Source organism: Panthera onca, chromosome C2 (assembly GCF_046562875.1).
Source record: "Panthera onca isolate mPanOnc1 chromosome C2, mPanOnc1 haplotype 2, whole genome shotgun sequence".
Taxonomy (NCBI): Eukaryota; Metazoa; Chordata; class Mammalia; order Carnivora; family Felidae; genus Panthera; species Panthera onca.
The window spans coordinates 122,826,462-122,844,465 of record NC_138347.1 but is presented as its reverse complement, the minus strand read 5'-3'; the positions used below and the strand labels follow the sequence as shown (position 1 = coordinate 122,844,465).

At 40.4% G+C, this 18,004-nt stretch overlaps 1 long non-coding RNA gene across 3 annotated transcripts; it reads right to left on the bottom strand.

Moving 5' to 3' along the window:
- Positions 1–839: 839 nt before the first annotated feature.
- Positions 840–17,968, bottom strand: LOC132683160 (uncharacterized). Of its 3 annotated transcripts, XR_013549846.2 has the most exons (7): positions 17,845–17,968; positions 14,900–15,048; positions 13,545–13,724; positions 2,233–2,379; positions 1,813–1,925; positions 1,257–1,311; positions 840–1,104 (listed from the first exon to the last, which is right to left on the bottom strand). It is a non-coding gene; the product is annotated as an uncharacterized LOC132683160 (long non-coding RNA). The 3 variants fall into 3 exon arrangements; XR_009612073.3 differs by lacking the exon at positions 14,900–15,048 and having other exon boundaries at positions 13,545–13,729; XR_009612074.3 differs by lacking the exon at positions 14,900–15,048 and having other exon boundaries at positions 1,813–1,895; positions 13,545–13,729.
- Between the last annotated feature and the right edge of the window lie 36 nt (positions 17,969–18,004).

Below are 18,004 nucleotides of genomic sequence, written 5' to 3'. Positions count from 1 at the left end.
CCTTGTTAAGAACAGAGTACCCAGGCATATTTCAAAATGATTCCTTTTCCCTTCTGCCTGCCAGAATCACAAGGGGACTTTTCCTGGATATTTACTGTGGGAAAGTAGTCTAACTCCTAGAGATAAATCTCTAACTCCTAGAGATAAATCTCCTAGAGATAAATGAGATCCTCCCCTATGACTGGGGTCCTCCTGGAGTTTTTAACTCTCATACTTGTCCACACTGAGCCTCCAGCAGTTTGTCAATTATAGTTCAGGGTTTCCTACCCCGGCACTGGTTCCTGTGCTGCTTTCTAGTCATGACTCCCTGCATTTGCATGTCTGCCTCACAAGTCTTGGGTGTAGTAACTGGCCCTGTGTCCTGTGTCCTCCCCTCTCCTATGGATCTAAGAAGAGTTGTTGATTTTTTGCTCATTTAGCTTTTTACCTGTTGTTAGGACAGAGTGGAGACTTCTAATATCTTTACTACAGAACCATAAACTGGAAGTCTCTTAAGTCTTAAAAATTTTTCTCAGCAAATATTTTTCAGTACACTAAAAATATATTCAATATGTACAGATTTTGTGTGTAAATGTTTTCCATAAATATTTTATATTTTCTCTAAATGATTTTATATTTTTGATGTTATTTTAAAAGGCATTATTAATTTCAAGTCTGATACTTTTGTTGCTAATATAGGGAAATACAATTTATTTTTGTACATTTTGTACATTTTGACCTTATGTCCTATAAGCCCATAAAATTACTTAGTTGTTCTAATAGCTTTTTAATAGATTTATTAAGATTTTCTATGGAGACAATTATGTCATCTGGGAATACAGTTTATTTCTTTCCCAATATATGTTATCTCTTACTTCTTTTTCCTGTCTTATTGCACTGGCTATGACTTCCAGTACAATGTCAAATAGATGTGGTGAAAGTGGTCATGCTTTCCCTTATTTCCCAACCTAGAGGGAAATTATTCAATCTTTCACCAGTAAATATGATGTTAACTGCAGGTCTTTCATAAATGCTCTGTCAGGTTGAGGAAATTCCATTTATCCCTGGTTTCCTGAGAGTTTTCATCACATGTTGTTGTATTTTCTCAAATGTTTTTTTCTGTATCTACTGGGATGAATAAATTTTATTTCTTTGTTAGTCTTTTGCAATGGTGAATTATAGTGATACATTTTAAATAATAAACTGACATACTGCTTTATTTCAAACTGAAATGGCCCATATATCAATAGGACAATGGTTTAAAAAATGTGACTTACATACATAGACTTCTCCTTTATTCTCTATTGTATCAGCAACAAGAAGCCAAGAAATCTAAAAAATACAAACAATATATATGGGGAAATCACAGGAAAGGAAACCCCAGGTTATTGATGAGTTTATGAATTTTTTTTTTTTTTTTACCTCACTGGTAACCAGAGATTGTACAGTGAAAAAAAAAATGCCATGTTTTATCCAGTGATCTCAATAGTCATGAGTTTCTGGTTACTTCCCCCTCAGGAGGACACAAGATTTGATGTCATGATAAAACACCCATTTATTGACAAAAAATTAAACAATTACTATCTAATGCCTGGCTGAGAAAAGAGTAACTGGTGTTGCTGTGTTTGAGGGGGCACACAGCAGACATGATTGACAAGCAGCGGCCCCACACCTTCGTCCTTACCTGGAAGAAACTCTTACACAATCCAAGGACAAGGATAACCATGCAAGAATGTTTATCACTGTGTTGTTTGTGATAGTTATGGCACTGAGACCCTGCATCTACTGAATAGAAGTTTTTCATGGGAGCTTTGGAATGAATTGCTTACTTACTTGGATCCATTCCTCCATTGCCCTGCTTTCTGGTCTATACGGCATGGCTCCCTCTTCCCAACACTCTCAGATCACTCACTGTCCTAGAACAAATTCGCCATTCTATGTTCACTCTAAAATATGTGAAATAATAATAATTAATATTTCATGATTAATAGTTTGCTTTCCTTCTTGGAAATTTGATGAGCTTTTGAGGAATCACTTGGTTAGCCTGAGTCTGTTAATAAAAGATGCCCAAAGAAATTTATGCTGAAATTTATTTTTCACCCTGTAAAGTTTTGCACTGCAAGAAGAAGCAGTCCAACATCTTTGAAGCTATGGGTATTTCCCTTAGAATTTCAATGATGAAGGTGGCGTCTCTCCCACTGAAACCATTAGTAAAAGGCTTGCTCAGCATTTCATGCCTTTATCCTCTCTTACCTCCTTCCTCAGGTCAGGTGCTCAGATTCAGATGGAAAGTAAGCTAATGGGAAACAATAATCTATTTTCCAAAGGTTTCTCTTCCTTTTTCTGTCAGTGGGCTGACTTGGCATTTTGTTGGCAGCCTTCAAAGCACTTCACACTTCCCTGGAAAGTGTTGAAAGCTTATAAGTTCTCAGCACATGTAATAAATAGGTTTTCAAAACAATCTCTTTTAAAATTGCCAACAATATATAGACTGGGTGAGACACTGTTTCTTCTCTGCTGGTTTTCCCTGGGAGATATTACCAAATAATTATAAAGACCATAGGGATTGAGGTAGCAGTTCAGCCACGATAAATCACGGAAGTTCTGTGACAGGCTTGTCATTGCACAAAGAAAAATATGTTCCAGAAATGACAATACACTGACATGAAATTACTTCTCTCAAGCTGGTTTTAGGTCTAGAAGTTCAAAATTTTTGGTCAGATCAGGTGTGGTGAATACCTACAGCTTTTGCCTCACCCTCACCCCCACCACCCATTTGCCACTCTGCTCCTCACTAACCCCTGCCTCCCTCTGGAGAACTAGCCCCTCCCACACTCAGACCCCATCCTCTGAGTGGAGCCAACCCCAGCTCCAGGGTTGAACATAAAACTTGAGTCTAAGCCAATCAGCACACTGCATTTCCATGGCCCTAGCCATTTGCTTAGGAGTGGTCACATGACCCAACAAGAGCCAATAAAAATGTAGTTAAGTTTCGGGGAAACAGGTATTTTCATTTGGATTTAAACTGTGGGGAGGAAAGCATTGGAGATTTGTTCCCACCATCATGTTACACCACATGAAACCTGAGGCTCTAGTCAAGACAGAAAGAGGCAGAGCAGAGATGTGGAAAGAAACTGAGTCCTTAAATTCAGCAATGTCTGAAACTATAACTGCACGGTCCTGTTAAATGAAACAATTTTTTTTCTTTTTTCTACTTAAGCAGGTTTTTTTAAAGCCTATTTATTTATTTTGAGAAAGAGAGAACCAGAAAGGATGGGCAGAGAGGGGGGTTGACCGAGGATCTGAAGCAGGCTCTGTGCTAACAGCACAGAGCCAGACGTGAGGCTCGAACTCACAAACCCTGAGATCACGACCTGAACCAATGCTTAATGGACTAAGCCACCCAGATGCCCCATAGCAAGTTTTGATATGATATTCTTTTACTTCAAAATCAAACCAAACAAAAACCCTCAGTGTTCCACCATATACCCTGATTTTAGGTTTGAAAAATATATTCAGTGTAGGTAAAAGTATAAATTAAGTGATGTGATAAAGAGCCTGTATTTCTACATTTCCCAAAGCAGCAAGCACATCCTGGCCACACTCTAGCTTTCCAAGATGGGGTGTGTGTGTGTGTGTGTGTGTGTGTGTGTGTGTGTGTGTGTGTGTTGGAATGACTGAGTGGGCCCTGAAAGAATAATTCTGTCGGGAATAATTCATGTCAACTGTTAGGGAATCCCTGGGTTTCAAAGCAACAATCACTGGAATTTGGAAGTTCTCTAGTAAATATGCAACTGCCTGTCAATGCTCAATGAGTAGAACTCACTAAAAGCTGAGCCACAGAATAAAATGTCTGTGAGCAAGAAGGCTCTCACTGACCATCTCCTGGCAAGGCCACCTATCTCCCTGAAACAGGAACTCTGACAAACCTGAGAGAAGGCCCCTCCCATCCCCACCTCCACATTGCAGATGCACCCCCGGAGCAGTGAAAAATCAGAGTCAGGGCCTCAGAATGCCTTCCACATCAAAGGGATGTGAGGGTGAGAGCTGATATGGGCAGCACGAGTTTACAGAAGAAACTCATGCAGAGCCTGAGGTCCATAGCAGGAAGAAGCTGGCTTTCTCCTGACAGTGCAAGTTCAGCATTCTCAGCAATTCAAAACTCTTTTTAGGCAGGGAAGGCACAGGACTCCAGAAAGAGGAGTCCTCACAAGACCTAGAATTGAAGGAAGAACCGAGACTTGAACAGGAATGGCTTTAGAAAACTATAAACTGAGCAAAGTTCTGTTCTCACTACTGAAGCCTGTGTCCCTTATCAGCACCTCCTTCCCAGAGGTCCAGGGCTCTTCCATGGCTTCAGTCACTGAAGAGATGAGTCAGAGACTTCTTTGTACAAAGGAGTTAGAAATCAGTGTGAGCAAAGGGACACGAAGGAAGGAAGGAAGGAAGGAAGGAAGGAAGGAAGGAAGGAAGAAATAGAGTGGGGAGGAAGGAAAGAAGGAAGAAAGGAAGGAAGGAAGGAAGGAAGGAAGGAAGGAAGGAAGGAAGGAAGAAATAGAGTGGGGAGGAAGGAAAGAAGGAAGGAAGGAAGGAAGGAAGGAAGGAAGGAAGGAAGGAAGGAAGAAATAGAGTGGGGAGGAAGGAAAAAAGGAAGGAAGGAGAAGGAAGGAAGGAAGGAAGGAAGGAAGGAAGGAAGGAAAAATAGAGTGGGGAGAGAGGAAGGAGGGAAGGAAGGAAGGAAGAAAGGAAGGAGGGAAGGAAGGAAGGAAGAAAGGAAGGAAGGAAGGAATGAAGAAATAGAGTGGGGAGAGAGGAAGGAGGGAAGGAAGGAGGCAAAGAGGGATGCAGAGGGTATAGTGAGTCTTCGGATGAACTCAAGTGGTGCAACTTCTCAGGCATTGACAACATTCTCAGGCACTTCCCCAACTTCCTTCTCTATATAAGGAATGAAATTCCAGTGCTGGAGTTGTATTCCTTTAGCTTTTGACTTTAATCTCATTAAGATACAGATGTCTTTGGAAAGAAAGTGGTTCAGACATTAAACTGTTGCTCCTCTGTGTGAAAGCTTTTTTATTACAGAAGAAAGTGTGATATCTAGGAACAAAAATACAAGAGGAAGACAAAGAAATGGGATGCCAAAGAGGGGAAATGGTATTTGGGCAAGTGGTACCCTGGGATGGGCAAAGCACAGACTTTGGAGTCAGAAAGACATGAATTCAAATCTTGATTCTCTTACCTACTAACCTTTACATTTGGCTAGTTACTTCACTTCTTTGAAATTCTACTACCTTCTTTGTGAAATAGATATATATATGCCATCTCTGTGCCTTAGATCATTGCATCCTCTCTGTCTCGAATGCCCTCATAGTCCTTGCCATTTGCCTGCTGACTCCTATCCAGGCTATATTTGATCCGTGTCTTCCTCAGGAAGACTGGACTACAGCATCCACTTATATAGAACAGAGGCAACATCAGTTGTAACCATTGCTATTCCACACTGTGACCTCTCCCTTTGTCTCCACTACAGTGAGATGGCTTTGAGACCCAGGGTCTGTGTGTTACTCACTGGTGCATCCCCAGTGCTTAGGAAATCTGAAAACATCAGGGAAAGGGATCTGGAGAGCTCTCTCCTAGGAGAGATGGAGACACTGGTCTTGAGTGAGCCAGGGGAGAAGCAGGGACCCCTGTGGAAGGCTGTTCCTCCACCACATGGGGAAACAAAAAACAATGTCGACAGAGCTGAGAAAGGGATAGGCAGCCATACCACTTTTCCTTTCCCCAAACCAGCTTCTTAACCTGGAGCAGAAGCCTGAACAGAGACAAGGCAGGAATTGTGACCACTGTTATTAGACAAAGTTGAATTCAAGGTCAAAAGCACTGTGTGCGGCCACTTCACAATGATGAAGGATGCAATCCACAGTGGAGATAATACTGTCATGATCCATTAGGAATCAAATAACAAAACATCAACATCAGTAAAGTAAAACCATAGGAAATACAAAGAGAAATTGACAAAAATATGAAAGTAATAGAAGGTTTTAATACACGCTTTAGATCTCTGACAGATCAAGTATATGAAAATAAGTAAAGATATAAAATATGTTAAGGATATAATTAAAATTATGTCTTTCTAGGTTGCTATGGTGCATTTACAAAAGTTATCATCTTTTGGGCATAAATTCCAAGGTGTTATAATGCGAAGAACTACATTCTAAGATTGCAATACAATAAAACAATAAATAAGTAGCAAACAGAAACATAGAAAAGTCAAATACTTGCAGATTTGGGGGAAAACATCTCTCCTAATTAACTATTAGGTCACAGGTAATAGATAAATTACAACTATCAAATATTTAAAAAATAAAATAATAGCATTACCAATTAGAACTGGGAAACGTTCAGGGTGCCTGGGTGGCTAAACGTCTGACTCTTGGTTTCAGATCAGGTTATGATCTCATGGTTCATGAGTCGAGCCCCATGTGGAGCCCCTGGTGGAGCCCTGCTTTGGGTTCTGCTCCAACACTGCAGAGCCAGCTTAGGAATCTCTCTCTGCCCCTCTCCCACTCGTGCACACTCTATCCCTCTCTCTTTCTCAAAATAAATGAACAAATTTAAAAAAATAAAAAGAACTAGGATACATTCAAAATTGTACTTACAGGGAAATTCACAACTTCAAACACTTATACTATTAAACAAACAAGAATAAAAATAAATAAGCATTCAACATAAAAAAGTTCAAAGATAAAAAAAGAAGTTGAAGAAAAATATAAACTCAAAAGACCATGAATCTGTGATCAACAAATAGTAGAATTAAATTAAGAGCAGTTTCTTTGGGGAAAAAAAAATCAATACAACGAATACATCATTGGGCAGCCTAATCAGGAATGAAAGAGAGAAAGCACAAAATTATAACCTTAAGAATCAATAAAGGAGAAAACACAAATGCAGAGAAAAATCCAAAGATACATAGGAGAGCATTTTGCCCAACACTGTATTAGCAACTTTGAAAATATGAATAGAACATATCTTTCCTTATCCCAAAATGTCATATTAGTTTTCTTTACCACAGGCTTGCTGCTTCTGGATGACAGTCTCACATCATAATGGTGACTCCTCACAGACCAGACATCGTGGGAAATTCCGCAGCATCTCACTGATATGTAAAAATGGCCCATGAGGTAGGCATTCCTATCATCATCCTTCTGATTTCACAGATGAACAAACAGTAACTTTGAGAAATTAAATGGTTCATCCAAAACTATATAGCTAATTAGGAACCATACTGAAACTTGACCCCAAGCAGCCTGACTCAAAAGCCACACCAGCGTGCCTCCAGCTGGATGCACTGATGCTGCTGGTCCAGAGCCCACACTTGCAGCGCAACGCAAGGCTCCATCCTGCCTCCCAGCAGACTGTCCACCGACTGGCACCTGCCACAAGACCGACAGGGCACAAGACGTTCTACAGATTGTACTTACTTCATTGCCATTGCCATGACCATCCTAACACTCATAGGTATTATTATAATTCCCATTTTACTGGGGGGGGGGGGGGGGGCGGAAGTGAGGCCTAGAGTTAAGTGCTTATCTAAAGTAAGACAAATCTAAGAGGCAGAGGCAGGATTCACACCCAGATCTGGAAAACCCCCAAACTGGTTTTTGTTTTTACACTTCACCAGGCACTCTGATCTACTTGTCTCCACTGGAACTGCCAGGTTTATTCACAGTGTGGTAGTTCATGGGATCAAGAAATGAAACACTGCCCAAGAAAATTAGGAGGCCACGGCCAATAATAACTACATAAGAAATACTGCCACAAACTGTGGTGCTTTTGATAAGTCTCTCAAGAGAAGATGCATTATGTTAGTTTATCATTTTAAATAAATTCTCAACAAGCTCTTTACCTGTCAGTCTGTATCTGTGGAGACGGTTTTTGTAACATCAGATAAATGAGCAATTAGAGACTTTAAAAGGCTCTTAAATGTGGTGGAGCTTATAAACCTAAACTCCCAGGGACAGTAAATGTCACATCAAATGGCTTCAGTACACATTGCCTACCTACCCTTTGTTTCAACAGCTGTAATATGGCACTCCATATCCCAGTCTGAACACATCTGCCTTTGAGCAGGATGTAATGGGAAAATTGGGGACCTGGGACATAGGTCACCTGGACTCTAGACCCACCTGTCCTTGGATGACCTTGACCAAGTCAACATTTCTCTCAGTTATTTGCTAATAAAATGAGAGGGTTGCAACTAGAATATTATGAACAGCTCTCCAAGCTCCAATGGTCTTTAGCTTCACAAACCTATGACTTTGACTATGCACAGCATCATTCTTTATACTTTTCTATGCAGAATCCTACACAAAGGCGAGTTTAGCCCTTGATAAGTATTAGTTATCATTGTCATCATCATTATTACCTGATGAAGTCATAAAGTCTATCCATAGCAAAAGAAGCAGAACGAGGATCTAAAATTCTACCATTACAGACTCATTCCTTTGGTTTTAAAAGGTTCTAAAATATCTCAAATAGGAAAAATGCTCTAAAAATTCATTGTTTTTAAGAAGCAGTAATCTTTTTTTTTTTTAAGTAAAACTCTTTAATGAGCCCCGATATACAAACAATGGATACTGAGTTTTTCTGGATGAAGTGGGGAATGGAGCAGGGACAGGGCGGGAATGGGCACGGATACCTGGAAGTTTCTCCACTTATTTCTTTCATTCACATGGACACCAAGGCACTGCCTCAAAAACCTGTGATTCCTCAGAAGACCATTTACAATTCATTTCTTTAAGCCAATACCACTTTCCCTCTTTACAGATTAAGGAGCCAGTAAAGATTAAGATGAGTGATTGAAAATGGAGAACAGCGGGGCAGTTGCAGAGGAGGCCAGACTCTAGGACGGAAGGGAGAGGAAAGAAGCTAACCTTTACTGAGGGTCTTCTGTCCGTTGTGTATTTTGCTAGATCCTTTAAATATGCAATAAGGGGAAAGCATTTAAATTATACATATTTACCAAGGCCCGGTTCCCATGTCAATCCCTTTTCTTGTGTACCAGATCCCATTCTCGCTTCTCTACTCAGGACACTGCTCTCTTCTAAATCAGTATCTCCCACCTGAGTCACAGCTGTGGCTTCCTGCCTCCCACCAATCCGCAGTGTGCTGTCAGTGTGGCACTCTGACCAGAACCTGCAATCCCTGTGCTCAGAGTAAAAGCCAAAATCCTCCACTGGCCTGCAAGGGATGCGTGGTCTGGGCCTGATGCTATCTGGCCTCATCTCCTGGTTCACCCCCTCACACTCTGCTGCAGGCACGCTGGCTCCCTGCTCCTCTGGGAAGATCCCAGGCACGCTTCTGCCACAGTACCTTTGCACCAGCTGTCCCCTCTACCCGGGACACCCTTCTACAGACATCCACGTGGCCCTCTCTCTACCTCCTGCAAGCCTTCTCTCCAACCCCCTCTCAACAAGTTTCCCTATTTAACACGACTGACCACTCACCCGCTTGGGCACTTCAACCTCCCCTCCTGTTAAGCCAATTCATACACTGAAGTCTGAACCCCCAGTAGCTCTGAATATGACCTTATTGGAAATAGGGTCATTGTCAATGTAATTAGTTAGGATGAAGTCATGCTGGAGTCACATGGGCCCCTGATTCAACATAACTGGTGTCCTTATAAAAAGAGGAAATTGGCACGCAGAGATGGACATGCCCACAGGGAGAAAGCCATGTGAAGACTGAGGTTTTGCTATCACCAGCCAAGGAACAACCAAAAGCCAGGAGAGCCACCTGGCACAGATCCTTCCCAGACCCCTGCACCTCAGACCTCTGGCCTCCAGAGGTGAGGGCAAGGAATTTCTGTTGCTTGTACTACTCAGTCTGTGATACTTTGTTGCCACAGCCCTGGAAACTAACTCACTCCTTCTGTTCTGCTTTTCCTATTTCCCATGGGACTTTCTAATTGTCACACAGTATCATTTCTTGCTGTTTTTTAAAATATATTGTCAAGTTAGCTAATATGCAGTGTATACAGTGTGCTCTTGGCTTCGGGGGTAGATTCCCATGATTTGTCACTTACACCCAGTGCTCTTCCCAGCAAGTGCCCTCCTCAATGCCCATCACCCATTTTCCCCCTCCCCCTTCAACCCTTAGTTTGTTCTCTGTATTTAAGAGCCTCTATGGTTTGCCTCCCTCTCTGTTTGAAACTATTTTTTCCTTTTCCCTTTCCCTTTCCCTCTCCCCATGGGCTTCTGCTAAGTTTCTCAAATTCCACATATAAGTGAAAACATGTATCTTTCTCTGACTGACTTATTTCACGTAGCAGAATACCCTCCAGTTCCATCCACGTTGTTGCAAATGGCAAAATTTTATTCTTTCTCATTGCCAAGTAGTATTCTATTGCAAATATAAATCACATGTTTTCTATCCATTTTTCCTAAAACTTGTGTGAAACCACAAAACACCCTGAATAGCCAAAGTAATACTTAAGAAGAAAACCAAAGCAGGAGGCATCACAATCCTAGACTTTAGCCTCTACTACAAAGCTATAACTATAATCATCAAGATAGTATGGTATTGGCACAAAAACAGACACATAGACCAATGGAATAGAATAGAGAATCCAGAAATGAACCCACAAATGTATGGCCAACTAATCTTTGACAAAGCAGGAAAGAGTATCCAATGGAAAAAAAAAAAAAAAAAAAAAAAAAAAAAAAAGGCAGTCTCTTCAGCAAATGGTGCTGGGAGAACTAGACAGCAACATGCAAAAGAATGAAACTGGATCACTTTCTTACGCCATTCACAAAAATAAACTCAAAATGGATGAAAGACCTAAATGTGAAACAGTAAACCATCAAAACCCTAGAGGAGGAAACAGGTAAAAACCTCTTTGACCTGAGCCACGGCAACTTCTTACTCAACAGGTCTGCAAAGGCAAGGGAATTAAAAGCAAAAAGGAACTATTGGGGCTTCATCAAGATAAAAAGCTTCTGCACTGCAAAGAAACAATCAACAAAACTAAAAGGCAACCAACAGAATGGGAGAAGATATTTGCAAATGACGTATTGGATAAAAAGGGTTAGTATCCAAAATCTATAAAGAACTTACCAAACTCCACACCCGAAAAACAAATAATCATTTCTTTCTTTTAATGTCTATTGTCTTATCTCCTCCTTCTGGATTATAACAGAACCTCTAAAGGGGCACAGATCTTGGTCTACTTTACTCACTGATGTCTAATGTAAGTGGATTAAGCAAATGCTTCCAAATGAATGATTAAACAAATACATTTACCTCCTTTCTTCTATTTCCTCCAGAAACTAGCATTAAATTTGACCTTACTCTTGTGTGCCTTAGTTCTCAGACTTATCTTCCTGACCGACAGCCCTCCCCCACCTTACCCACTCTCATTACCCATCTTCCCACCTGGAGGGACAATAAGAACATGTTGAGAGGGATGCGGCCCACGAGGGTGCAATTACACTGATGTTGCACATATTTAATCCTCATGTGAGCCCTGTGAAGCAGACATTGTAATCCCATTATATGGATAAGGAAACTGAGGTTCATAAAAGTCAAGTAATATGCCCCCAGCATCCTGTGTGGAAAACACTTACACATGTTGACCTACTCTCTTCCTTCTTTAGCATGGCAGCTTCCGAGGGGCAGGAACAGCAATGGTCATCTCTGTGTCGCAAGCACGCAGGCCAGACCGGCACACAATAGGTGCTTCGTGAACACTGCTGGACTCTCCACTGTGACACCACTGGCAAGCGGCAAAGCTGGACTGCAGCGCAGGCTGGCCCCACGGCCCATGTTCCTGCCATATAGCCCACCCGGCCGGCAGAACATGGGCACATCACAGCTGCCTTTTATTTTTCCAAAGTTTTTCAGCGGCCCCATCTCCCCACCATCCACCCAAAGCACTTTCCCACTCCCCCCGGCCCCAAGTAACCATGTTAACACCTGCTGGACACCCTCCCATATACACAAATGCAAATGTGCCTATGTAGAATTTTTGCCTGTTTTCTTTTTTTTTAATGAGGTCTCCTACATTCATGTGTGCATCTTGCTTTTCTCATTCAGCAACAACATTCCTGAAAACTCATCTAAGGTGAACTGGTTTGCCTCTAAATATTTCCTTGTAATGACTGCATGGTGTCACAATTTATTCAACCATATGTCACTGTTGGGGATTCGGCTTATTTGCAGAATCTTTTTTCTCTTGTGTTAGTTTTGCTACATTAAACATTCATACATGGATAACACCTATGGATAGATTCCCAGGAGTGAGATTATTATATTAAAAATTAAATGTATCAGGGCCCCTATGTGGCTACGTTGGTTGAGAATTCAACTCTTGATTTCATCTCAGGTCATGATCCAGGGATGTGGGATTGAGCCCCATGTCAGGCTCCACACTGAGTGGGGAGCCTGCTTGAGAATCTCTCTCTTTGCCCCCACTCGCTCTCCCTCTCTCTCTAAAATTAACTAATTAATTAAAAATGTCTCTCTAAAAAAAAATTAAGTGTATACATGCTTCTATTACTTATAATGGAAATTCTCAAACATATAAAAGTAAAGGAAACCAAATAATGAGCCCCCCTAAACCTAATGCTCACAGCTTCAGTGGTTATGAAATCATGGCCAATCTGGTTTCATCAAATCCATTACCCACAGTCTAGAATGTTTTGGAGGAAAACTGATATTCTATCACATAATCTGTAAATATTTCTGTCTGTATCTCTAAACGTTGAGGACTTTTTAGAATAATACTACCAGAATATTATTATCAAACCTAAAAAATTAACAATTATTTCTTCCTATCATCCAGTCTTCAGGCAGTGTTAAAATTCCCTCGACTGAACCATAAACAATATTTTTACAGTTTGCTCAAACCAGAATCTTATTAAGTTTCAAGAATTACAATTGGTTAATATGTTTCTTGTCTCTTAAGTCCCTTTAATTTATAAAGGGACTTATAACTTATGAAGTTCCCCTTAATATCTGTGTGTGTGTGTGTGTGTGTGTGTGTGTGTGTCCCTTGCAATGTCTTTGTTGAAAAAACAATGGTCATGGGATGCCTGGGTGATTCAGTCAGTTAAGCCTCTGGCTGTTGATCTCACAGTTCGTGAAATCGAGCCCCATATTGGGCTCTGTGCTGACAGCAGAGACTGCTCAGGATTCTCTCTCTCTCTCTCTCTCTCTCTCTCTCTCTCTCTCCCTGCCCTTCCCCTACTTGTGCCCTCTCTCTCTCTCTCTCTCTCTCTCTCCCTGCCCTTCCCCTACTTGTGCCCTCTCTCTCTCTCTCCCCCTCTCTCTCACTCATACACAATATAAATAAATAAACTTTTAAAAAATGTTTAAAAAAAAAGAGTCACATGCTTAAATGCAGGCCTAGGCCACTCTCCCCTATTATGATTTTACCCTGCATGCTCGCTCTCTCTCTCTCTCTCTCTCAAAATAAATAAACATTAAAAAGAAACAAAGAAAGAAAAAAGAAAAAACAGTCATTTGTCCTAAACAGTTTTCCACAGTCTTCATTTTACAAATTGCCTCACCCCAATATCATCTTGTCCCCAACAACTGGTATTTAGATCTAGAAGCTTGATCAGATTCAGGCTGGAACTCTTTGCAAGAACACTTCATCGGTGGTGCTGTATACTTCCATCCGGAGCACACAATGTCTGGTCGCCCCTCTTGTGCTATTAGCAGTCACCGATAATATTGCCTAGATTCATCTTTTCTGTAGGAGATAAATGTAAATGGATGGAATCTTACGTTCATCATTCTTCATTTCTCAGCTGGCATACTTCTATAAAGAGAAAACTCTCCTTATCAACTCATTTATTATCCTAAGGCACAATCCATATAACCAAGTCTGGATAAATTATTCTTTCCCTTTATTTGCCAGGTTTCAAAATAACAAGGTAGTTTTCTAGTATCACCTAAATGAGGGTTGTTGGGATTTTTGTTCTGTTTCAATTATCTTTACAAACTTGCGGGTTTTCAAATGCAAATATAGGGTTAACAAATTCGTTCTCCTTTTCTATGGAAAACTGACCTTGGGTTAACTTTCTAGCTCTGTTCCCCTGGAAACCTAATAAAGGTGGAATGCCATCAATGTTACCAGGCAACATTGCTCATGGTAAAAATGACCTCTAATTAGTAAACTATACCTGGCCTGGGAGGACTGTGAATTAACTATAAATACCCAGTGAGAACCCATAGTTTGAACTCCTCTGAATGCAGTGCATTCTTGTAACTGGGTATGTCCCTTGCTAGGCCTCCTGAAAGCTATTCCCGTGGGAGGAAATAAAACATATTGGCTCATATGGGGAATGGAGCTTATAAACCAGAATAGCACCTATACTCATTCACGTGGGCCAGATTCCACCAAGAAACAGACTATGAAATGGAGATTTGTGCACAGGAGGTTTATTGGAGAGGGTTCTCGGGGAGTGAGGGAAATCAGATTTTGCAGAGGAAAAAGCTAAACTACAGTATAGTTTCAACTGTAAACCTCAGCCAATCCAATCGGACTTCCTCAGTAGCTGGGACGGCCATTTAAAGTCCTAATTTAGGAAGGTCTGCTCCCTGAATAGGGGCGTACTCTTGGGCAAGGCAGCTTTTCTCCACAGAACGCAATCCCCAGAGATTGGTTCAAGTGTGAACTGTGAGCAGCCAGCACTCATACAACTGGGGGAATGATTATTTGGGTCTTAACAAGGATCCCCAGGCTCAAGTACCACAGCATCACTACACCTGCTCATTTGGTCTCATTCCTTCACACCTGAGCCATCACACCTGCCTCTGCCCTGCTGGAAAGCTGTCCTTCCTGTCCTACCTCCACCAGCTAATAAACGGATGCCAGAGGGGACCTGTTCAGTTTTGGGAAACGTAGATCTAAACCCACATTTACCTTTACATTTTCTGCCCCACATCTGGTATCATCCATTTCTCCAAAGAGCCTGGCTTCTTTTCAGTAATATTCAGGACCACAATCCAGGAGACGGAGGGCTCATTACTACTGGTTAAGTCATGGTTTCTGGGACTTTTCAGTGGCTGGAGTTAAGAAATATGTTGCTGTTTGGGTTTTTTTTTTTTTTTTTCCCCAGATAAGATACGTCATGAGTTTCATATTCAGGACTACATAATTTTCTAAACTTCATCAGTTGTCCATCTGTATGCCCCTTCCCCTTTGTCCAAAATGGTGATTCTCACTGACATCAACCTAATTCCTTGTTTGCTTTACTATACAAACAAAGCCTTACCCGCATAAGATTTCCAGAATAAGAATACCAACACTACATTACTGAAAGAATTTAACTTCTCTTTGCTTGGTTTTATTTGTTTGTTTTGTTTCCCCTTAGGGATTAATGCCCCCTCCCAGGGATATATCACCAAATTACTGTGTTTTAAACTAACTTAAAATAATTCCTCTTCATATGTGCCACAAATTCACTTCACAGATTCGTTTGTTTCATTTTGCTTTAATTTTTAGGATTGGGCTTTTTAGTTTAATTTTATCCTATAATTATGTAAAATATTTAAGTAGTTTCAAAATCAATTCTATAAATTAGGTCGTATAGGCCCCTCAATCTTTTTTCTGCCCTCCCTCATAAATCTAATCTTGTGGTTTATTTTTCAATATCATAGGAAAAGATTAACCAATGACTTAAGACCTTTCTTGAAATGAATAGTAGCATATTACATGCACATTTCTACACCTGGCTTTTTGTACTCAACAATATATTTGAGAAATCATTTTGAAACAGTCAACAGAGGTCTTTTTCATTGGTTTATATAACTGCATTAGACAGTGGATGTACCTGTGTGAATATGTTTCGGTTTGTGTAGATATATGTTAGTTTATTTGATCAGTTCCCTATTAATGGGAATTTGGATTGTTTCTCATTTTATGCTGTCAAAATAGTGCTATTATAAGTAACACAATGAGTGAAACTCTCTTTTTTTTTTTTTTTTTTTTTTTTTTTTTTTTTTTGCCAGTATATCTTTGGGAGAGATTCTTATCACTGGAATTGCTAGGTAAAGAGATGTAATTTTGAGATTCCACTTTCATGCCGACTATGATGGCTATAATAATAATAATTTTAAGAGAACAATAACAAATTTTTGCGAGGGTGTAGAGAAATTATAACTCCTATATTGCTGACAGGAACGGAAAGATGTAAAATCCATGTGTTTTGGATGCACAGTTTGGCATTTCCTCAAAAAGTTAAACACAGAGTTACCATATGACCCAGCAATTCCACTTCTAGGTGTATACTCAAAAGAACTGAAAACATGTTCATACAAAAACCTGAACACAAATGTTCACAGCAACATTACTCGTAATAGTCAAGAAGTAGGAAAAACACCTATGGCCATCAATGGATAAGCAAAATGTTGTATATACCTACAATGTTATTCAGCCATAAAAAAATACAACATCGATACATGGTAAAACATGGATGACCCTTGAACACATTATGCTAAGAAGCCAGATACAAAAAGCCATATGTTATAGGATTCCATTTATATGAAATGTCCAAAATAGACAAATCCGTAGAGACACAAAGTAGATATATGGTTGCCCAGAGCTGTGGGAAGGGGGCATAGAAAGTGATGGGTAATGGGTACAGGGTATCTTTTTGGGGTGATGGATTCTGGATTTAGCAAGTGGTGATGGTTGCACAGTCTTGTGAATATACTAAAAACCATCGAATTGTTCACTTTAAAATGGTGATTTTCATGGTAATTAAACTATATCTCAATAAAAAAATTTAAGAAAAAAAAAAAACTAAAACAACAAGGAGCCTTACACAGACCAGTGATGAAAACGTACTATAAATCCAGGAGTAAAACTCAAACCTCTGTGCCTGGAGGATAGAGAAGAATATTTGAGAAAATTGGGAAAATGGGGGCGGGGGGGAAGCATCTCCCATGCATTGTTGGTGTCAGTAGAAACTGACACATTCATTTAAATAAGTAATTTAGTAGTAATCTATCAAAAAATAATAATAAAACACACACCCTATGATCCAGAATTTTCATTTGTAGGAACTTAAAATCAATGTGTGGCTGGCACAGTTAGCACTCAGTGAATGTTCTTTCCTAATATAAAGGTGATAATCACAGGGAGAGATAATAAATTACACAATAAACTCCTACAGCCAAATTCAGCTCTCACTTCTGCTCCCTTTTGGAAAAATACTGAGACAGTGTTTATACCATAGGGTAGTATGATCATGAAACCTTTCTCTTTTAATCTTTGCAAGCTGCATAAAGTAAAGGAAAGCGAAATTCTCCCTTAAAATATAAGGCCATTTCTAGAAATACTGAGCATATACTAAAAGCAAAGTTAAAGATGATCATGTAGAGTTCCAGCCTCTTGATAAAAGGGAGGTCACGGGGAGGAAAACAGAGCTTGAGCCTCAGCCAAACACCATGAAGCTACAAAAAAGCCAAGAAATATTTAGAGTGACATATGCATGAAGCCTCCTGAAACTCAGCAATGACTATGCAGCAATTGACAAACTCAATGACTACTGAAAGGCATGCCTAACTGAACTTCTATCTTTTTTTCCCTTTAATTCTTTCTCCAAATGTTGATTTCCCTTAAATGTGGCATTGCCATGATTTGTAAATACAGTGCTTTGTTCATTGCATTAAGAGTTTAATCAATGCAGAAAAGCCCAGGGAGAGGAACATCATGTCAGTCCACTCCCAATTAACCATTCCAGACCTTTCAGTCCATGAAGACATACCCTGAAGTCAACTAGCCCAAGTGGCAGGGAAAACCTCAAGCAAAGAGAAATAGCTTCCTGAATCCACCCCATAACCCAAAAGGTGACAAACCTCCAGGATGCTCTTTGCAGCAACCCTCCTCTGGACCTGATCCTGTGGAAGCATGGAGTGTCCATCAGCGGCCCCTGCCACTAGCCCCAACATCTCACCCACCCAGCATGGTGAGACAGGGTGGGGAGACAGGGATTGTGACATAAGCAAATGGCCTCAG